The sequence below is a fragment of the Thalia democratica genome, chromosome 5, assembly GCF_965202585.1.
Source record: "Thalia democratica chromosome 5, ktThaDemo2.hap1.1, whole genome shotgun sequence".
Classification (NCBI taxonomy): Eukaryota; Metazoa; Chordata; class Thaliacea; order Salpida; family Salpidae; genus Thalia; species Thalia democratica.
The window spans coordinates 49,726,642-49,735,285 of record NC_139169.1 but is presented as its reverse complement, the minus strand read 5'-3'; positions in this window follow the sequence as shown (position 1 = coordinate 49,735,285).

Here is an 8,644-nt window from a genome sequence, read left to right as displayed (position 1 = left end):
TCTTCGTCTTTGATAATAACACTTGTAAAAAGTTTATTAATATTTTCTTCTAAATAAAAATAAAAAAAATAGTGCGTACTTTACTTGGGTGCGTACCTCTCAAAAAGCGTACCTTACCGGTGTCTTTACTTTTAAAAAAGCAGTTTTAACTAATTTGGACTTGGTAGTAAATATATGTTGAATATCAATAATAAAAAAAAAAGTTCCTTCGAATATTCTTCAATATCGTGTGCCCCGATTCGTGCGTATAACCAAAGTATCAGTTATTTTAGCCTAAAATTATGATAAAATAAGACATCAAAATATTTTCAGTTTGATATTGGTGCTCACCTAAAGTTAACCACGAAGCTGAAGTTTCATAGACATTTAAATATAAGATTTTTAACACATTCCAATTTTTTACTTATAGTCATTACCGCACATTAAAATCGCTCGTACTTAATATAAATCAATAAAACTCTAGAATCTTGTTCCATGTGCGTAGAACTACGTGATCAATTACGTAATTTAACTTTTTACTATAAAAAATGAAAAAGTTACGGTAACCCGAAAAATATCAAATTTATTATTAAAAAAATAGACGTAGCTTAGTAAACACACTTTAAAACCGCTCGTACTTACATTAGAACAATGAAACTCTAGAACCTTGTTACATGTGCGTAGAACTACGTGATGAAAAAAAAAAAAAATCTACTATAAAAAATAAAATAGTTATGGTACGCCGAAAAATATCAAATTTATTATTAAAAAAATAGACGTAGCTTAGTAAACACACTTTAAAACCGCTCGTACTTACATTAGAACAATGAAACTCTAGAACCTTGTTCCATGTGCGTAGAACTACGTGATCAAAAAAAATTAACTTTCTACTATAAAAAATAAAATAGTTATGGTACGCCGAAAAATATCAAATTTGTTATTAAAAAAATAGACGAAGCTTAGTAAACACACTTTAAAACCGCTCGTACTTACGTTAGAACAATGAAACTCTAGAACCTTGTTCCATGTGCGTAGAACTACGTGATCAAAAAAAATTAACTTTCTTCTATAAAAGATAAAATAGTAATGGTACCACGAAAAATATCAAATTTATTATTAAAAAAATAGACGAAGCTTAGTAAACACACTTTAAAACCGCTCGTACTTACATTAGAATTAGAACAATGAAACTCTAGAACTTTGTTTCATGTGCGTAGAACTACGTGATCAAAAAAAAATAACTTTCTACTATAAAAAATAAAATAGTTATGGTACGCCGAAAAATATCAAATTTGTTATTAAAAAAATAGACGAAGCTTAGTAAACACACTTTAAAACCGCTCGTACTTACGTTAGAACAATGAAACTCTAGAACCTTGTTCCATGTGCGTAGAACTACGTGATCAAAAAAAATTAACTTTCTTCTATAAAAGATAAAATAGTAATGGTACCACGAAAAATATCAAATTTATTATTAAAAAAATATACGAAGCTTAGTAAACACACTTTAAAACCGCTCGTACTTACATTAGAATTAGAACAATGAAACTCTAGAACTTTGTTTCATGTGCGTAGAACTACGTGATCAAAAAAAATTAACTTTCTACTATAAAAAATAAAATAGTTATGGTACGCCGAAAAATATCAAATTTGTTATTAAAAAAATAGACGAAGCTTAGTAAACACACTTTAAAACCGCTCGTACTTACGTTAGAACAATGAAACTCTAGAACCTTGTTCCATGTGCGTGGAACTACGTAATCAAAAAAAAAAAAAAATTCTACTATAAAAAATAAAATAGTTACGGTACCCCAAAAAATATCAAATTTATTATTAAAAAAATAGACGAAGCCTAGTAAACACACTTTAAAACCGCTCGTACTTACATTAGAAGTTCTAATGTACGAGTTCTAATTTAGAACAATGAAACTCTAGAACCTTGTTCCATGTGCGTAGAACTATGTGATCAACTAACTAATTTCACTGTTTACTATAATAAATGAAATAATTACGGTACCCCGAAAAATACCAAAGTAATAATGAAAAAATAGAAAAAGCCTAGTAAACGCACTTTAAAACCGCAGCGTTTATACAGCAGCGTCTTAAATTTTGCAACATTACATCAATAATTTCTTTTCTTCATTTTTTTTCTCCTTATGTTAACATGCATCAGTATAAAACTTGACCTTGCGAGCTTTCTCGTTAACGCTTGGATGAACATGGATTATAACTCGAATATTTCTTTAAATCTAACCAGTAATCGAGTGCAACTTGATACCCTGTTACAGAAAATATAGATTTTCAAACATGGAATTTAATAAGGATCTTAAGATATTTATTAATTACTTTTAAATTTAAGTTTTTTTAATTGATTAATTTTGAAGTACTGTTGCACACTCAGAGTACTCGGAAACTCAAGTTTTTTTATAAGTTAGAAAATCTTATGGAAAGTAAGGAAGTCTCTGGAAACTTAGTGTATATTGTATTTTTTAACAAACTAAGGGCAATTATTATATTTTAATACAGCTCCAGGCTATTTTTTGGAATTTTAAAAGATCTAAGTTTAGTTTTTTATAGAATTTGTATTAGATTTTGGCATAGTTTAATTTTATTTTTAGAATCAGTTTAATTTAAAAACTTAACAATTGCCGGTGATGAAAAGTTTTTTTATTTCTTCTAATAAAATGAAAAGTCTCAGGGCATTTTAAGGTCATTCAGGGCAGCTTTAGGTCAATAGGGCATTTATTTGACTCAAAGAGTGGAAATTCTGTAATTTCAAGAGTACCAGTATAATGTTTATGAATAAAAAATTTTACTTTTATTAAATTAATTTAGTATATATTTATTTGAGGACAGAAATTTTTATCTTATCAGGGTTGCCACTTTACCTGGAAACCTGGAAATCTGGAAAAACCTGGAATAACCCGGAATTCGACAATTTAGGCTAAAATAACCTGGAAAAACCTGGAATTTGCAAAATTTTGAAAAAAACATGAAAAAACCTGGAATTTAAATAAATTTTAACATCTTCAGTGGTAAAATTTTAATTCGTTACAAAAGATCTATCACGAGCATAAAGTTATTGTTATAGGAAAATTTATTAATTTTTCAAAAAACATAAAACTTTAATGTCAATTATTTTCCTTATCTTAAAAGCTATCTAAAATTTTTTTTTTTTATTTTAGAGAACGCACCTTTGCCTTTAATTTAAAAAAAAAATTATTTAATTTGGGGTTGGAATTATTTCATGGGGTCCCTCCAAAAATAAAGGTTTTTTTTCGTTTTTTTTCATCAAATGGTATTAGAACCAAAAATAAATATTTTTTTTTAATTTTTTTTTTTGATTTCCCTTAGTTTGCATGTTATAAAAACTCTTAAATAGTTATTTTATAAATAATGTTAATATCTTTTACGATTTGGCCCAAAATCAAAATGTAGTATATTACACTATCATTTGCCTTGGCCATTTCCTAGATAAAAAATTGATAAAAGGAAAAAAAAAGTTAATAAGAATGTGAATATACAACAAATTTAATTAAATTATTTTATTTTAATTTAGTTTGATGTAATTCACATTCTTATTAACTTTTTTTTTCCTTTTATCAATTTTTTATCTAGGAAATGGCCAAGGCAAATGATAGTGTAATATACTACATTTTGATTTTCGGCCAAATCGTAAAAGATATTAATATTATTTATAAAATAACTATTTAAGAGTTTTTATAACATGCAAACTAAGGGAAATCAAAAAAAAAATTAAAAAAAAATATTTATTTTTGGTTCTAATACCATTTGATGAAAAAAAACGAAAAAAAACCTTTATTTTTGGAGGGACCCCATGAAATAATTCCAACCCCAAATTAAATAATTTTTTTTTTAAATTAAAGGCAAAGGTGCGTTCTCTAAAAAAAAAAAAAAAAAATTTAGATAGCTTTTAAGATAAGGAAAATAATTGACATTAAAGTTTTATGTTTTTTGAAAAATTAATAAAATTTCCTATAACAATAACTTTATGCTCGTAGATCTATCATATAAATAAGATTTTTTTTGTCATCATCAGACATTCAGAGTTCAAGACAATTAATTGATTATCCTGGTACAGTGCGATGGGTAAGAAAAGATAACATTTTTTTTAAAGGAAATAAACTGAATTTATACTTCTATATCAATCTCAGTGACAACAGTTGTACTTATAATATTTATTTTTTAAGATTCGATGTGACATTTGCAGCATTTGGTTTCATGAATGTTGCCTACAAAATACAAGAGCAGAATTTGATATTTTAAAAATAAAACCTACTACTGCGATTTGTGCGAATAAGTTCAAAGTCTTCATGACGATTCTTCATGTTGTTAACAGATAAATTAACTATTTTTTATAAGTTTAATTTTTTGCACCGTTGCACATGGTTATTTAAAATCTTGTTGTAAAACCTATTATTTTTGTTTTGGTTTATTTTGCATTGAAACATAATGCAGATAAATATTTTCTTATTTCATTTTAAAGTTAATTTTATACAGAAAGTTGTTAAAAACATTATTTAAAACATATATTTTTATACTAATGCTGCTTCAGCGTAATCATACAGTTCTTTGTTCGTGTGCATTAATATTAGTGATTTTTAAGTTCATTATGCGTTAATATTTATTGCATACATATATGTTTTTTTTTTTTTTAAAGTTAATTTAATATTAAAAGTTGTTAAAAACGTTATTGACCAAATCTTCAAATTTGTTTTTGTACCAATGCTTCTTTAGCGTAATCATACAGTTCTTTATGCGTGTACATTAATAAAATAATATTTAATTAATTTGTTGTATGTGTATTAATATAAATAGATTGTGACTTTAATTCGAATATTTAAGTGCTTTTAAAGGTACCGTAACTATTTTATATATTATAGTAGTAAGTTAAATCTTTTTCATTACGTAGTTCTACGCACATGGAACAAGGTTCTAGAGTTTCATTGTTCTAATGTAAGTACGAGCGGTTTTAAAGTGTGTTTACCAGGCTTCGTCTATTTTTTTAATAAGCATTTTGATATTTTTCGGGGTACCGTAACTGTTTCATTTTTTATAGTAAAAAGTTAAATTACGTAGTTGATCACGTAGTTCTACGCACATGGAACAAGGTTATAGAGTTTTATTGATTAAAATTAAGTAAGAGCGGTTTTAAAGTGCGGTAATGACTATAAGTAAAAAATCGGAATGTGTTAAAAATCTTATATTTAAATGTCTATGAAACTTCAGCCTCGTAAGTTAACCATAACCAAGATTTGTAACAAATAAATATACTCTTATTTATTTTAAAAACTTAAGTTATTCTACAAAAAAACAAGTAATAAGTAAACTTATTCTTGGCATATACCTCTCTTATAACTTATTTTATAAATTTAAAGAACTTTGAAAATAATATAAACAGGTAAAGTATACACAACAGTTTGTTACATAAAATACTAAACTAACAGCTTAACTATAAAGAACTCAATTTTTTACTTAACAAAAAAACATAGATTCTAAAATTATGCTAGATAAAATTTTGAGTATATATCACAGTTTAACTATGGAAGTGTTCTTGCTACAGATCATCAATACTAAAAAGCTTACAAAATCTGCTTGTTCAAGTAGGGTACTTGTTTAATATGTTAATAGAAATTTTGCAGTTTTATAAGGATATTTTACTAACTTATACCAGATAAAGGCATTGGAAATTAAATAATTTTGTAAATTTCTAGGAAAATTTTGTAAATTTTTTTTTTGAATTTAGAGGATTTATAATTAATTTTTACCATTTAAAGGCTTTGGAAGATAAGGAATTTTGTAAATTTAAAGACAAAATCTGACTTTTTTTAAAACTTTATCAAATTTCATGACTTTTTTTCAAAACCGCAATTTTTTCCTGACTTTTGTCATTTTTTTTATTTTTCCTGACTTTTCCTGATTTCCTGACCATGTGGCAACCCTGCTTAAGACCTTCTTTTTTTAGTCTTCATTTTAAACCCTTGAATTTAGTTTAAGTTGATTTCACTAATAATTCGATAACTGTTCAAAATTTCCCCTTTTGAAAATTATCTTTATGATCCTTTACTGACTTTATATAAATTATTAGTTTTACCTGCAAAGATAACAAGTTTATTAGACCTTTTTGTAGAATTAATTTTGTTGCGTAAATTATATTGAAAGTTATTATTTTTACCACATTTAAGTTCAATTTTATTAATTGAATCAATTAATTTAGATTCAAATGGTATCAATTTTACACAGATCGGTGCCGAATTTTTAGTCGGGAAAGGTAAAGATTTACTTATTGTACGTAATTTACTTGTGTCCAAATGAGCATCAGTCCAAAAAATTATAATAAGCTACTTTTAGACAATATCACAAAAAACTATAAAAAATGTACCAATAATCCGGCTGATACGATTGATTTCCGTTTACAAAAACTTTTAAATAAAAACAATATTATTGGTAAATGTATACCTAAGTTAGAAAGATCGCAAGCGTATATAACAGTTAAGGATCATAAAGATAATTTTCCTGCAACAGTCAAATGCAGACTAATAAGTAAAAGTAAAACGCATATTGTTAAAATATCTAAACAAATTTTAACTAGTATAATTCAAGACGTAAGAAAAGCCACTAGTCTAGTCCAATAGAAAAATACTTGTGAACTATTACAATGGTTTAACAATATTAAAAATAAAAGTAGTAAGCGTTTTATTAGTTTTGATATTGTCGAATTTTATCCGTCTATTACAAAAGCACACTTAATTAACGCATTAGATTATGCATCCGAATTTTCTAATTTAAATAAATCAGATACAGACATTATATTTCATTCGTGTGACTCTTTACTTTTTTCAGGTTATGATGTATGGAAGAAAAATGACACTGATAGTTATTTTGATATTCCAATGGGTAGTTTTTATGGAGCGGAGGTATGCGACCTTGTAGGGTTATACATTCTAGATAAACTAAAAAGTATCTTTGATAATTGTGGATTGTATAGAGATGATGGAATCGGTGTCATTGATCTTTCAAAACCTCTTGTTTACGAAAAGATTAAAAAATAAACGTTTAAATTAATGTCTAATATCGGTTTTAAAATAACTTTAGAAATAGAAGCGCAAATAACGAATTTTTTAGATGTTACTTCAAATTTATCTAATAATACTTACCGTCCGTACCGTAAACCAAGTTCTTTGTAAAACTATATTAATTCTAATTCTGACCACCCTTATCATGTTAAAAATGCCTCCCAGTAATGACACAAAAAAGTTTAAGTACGCTCTCTTCGAATGAAAGGATATTTAACGAAATAAAAGCACCTTACGAAACTGAATTAAAAAATCGAGGTTTTAAATGTAAATAAAAATATGAAAAGTTAGATGTAGATTTCAAACGCAAAAAACCGCGCAACCGACTTATAATGTGGTATAATCCTCCATATTGCTCTTCAGTTAATATAAACTTAGGTAAAGAATTTTTAAAGCTAGTTGATAAACACTTCCCCGATAGCCACTTTTATAATAAAATTTGTAATAGAAAGACAATTAAAATTTCTTATAGTTACATTAGTAATGTTAAAGCTTTAATACAATCTCACAACAAAACAGTAATTTCAAACTTTAATAATCGACATATCAAAGCTAATACAAAAATAATTCTAGCAATAAAGATAGTAATAACTAATAACGTGGATATATATAATATTTCTAATTATACTAATCATATTAATAATAACAGTAACAATAAAAACAATAATTTTAATAGTAGTGATAACAACAGTAGTAATGATGATAATCCTAATAGTAGTAACTTTAATTATGGTAACAGTAATGAAAAACCTATTAAAACTTTAAACATAAAATATTTAAGCTGTAATGATAATTTTAATCGTAATGATAATGAAAATATTGATATCAATAATACTAATAATAGTGTAGATTATAATTATCAACGTATAACTAGAATTATTGCTAAGATGATAAAAGAAAACTTAGAACAAGTAAGTGATAATTGTGCCAAAAGTGTTAGTAAAATGCATAACAATAATACTATAAATAAATATTCAAAACCAACTAAGCCTAATACTGATAAGTTAAGTAATATGCCTAAAACTTGTAATTGCTGTAAAATAAATAAAGATAACTGCCCATTAAAAGATAATTGTTTAATTAAAAATGTAGTTTATAAAGTTAAAGTTGAAAGTAAGGGCTATAATAAAATTTATATCGGAAGTACAGCGGGTAGTTTCAAAAATAGATATGCTAACCATAATTATACTTTTAAAAATATAAATATTTGAACAGATTTTTTCCGGTAACTTATTTGAAAAATATAAATAAAAAACAAAGCACGCGTTTATCGGATTATGTCTGGAGCTTTTTTCACAAGTACGGTAAAAGGCCAAACATGGAGTGGAGTATTGTTTCAAATATCAAACATACATACCCACGGAGTAAGTAGAACTCGCCCAACTTACAATACAGAAAGAGCAGTAATTGTAGCAGAAGGTAAATACCTACTTCTTAACAAGCGACAAGATTTATCGAATAGTTGTCCTTACAACCGACGATTCTACTTTAAATAACTCTTTCTACTTATGCACTTATTTGTTTCACAACATTTTCATATACAATCACAAACATTAAGTTTGATACTA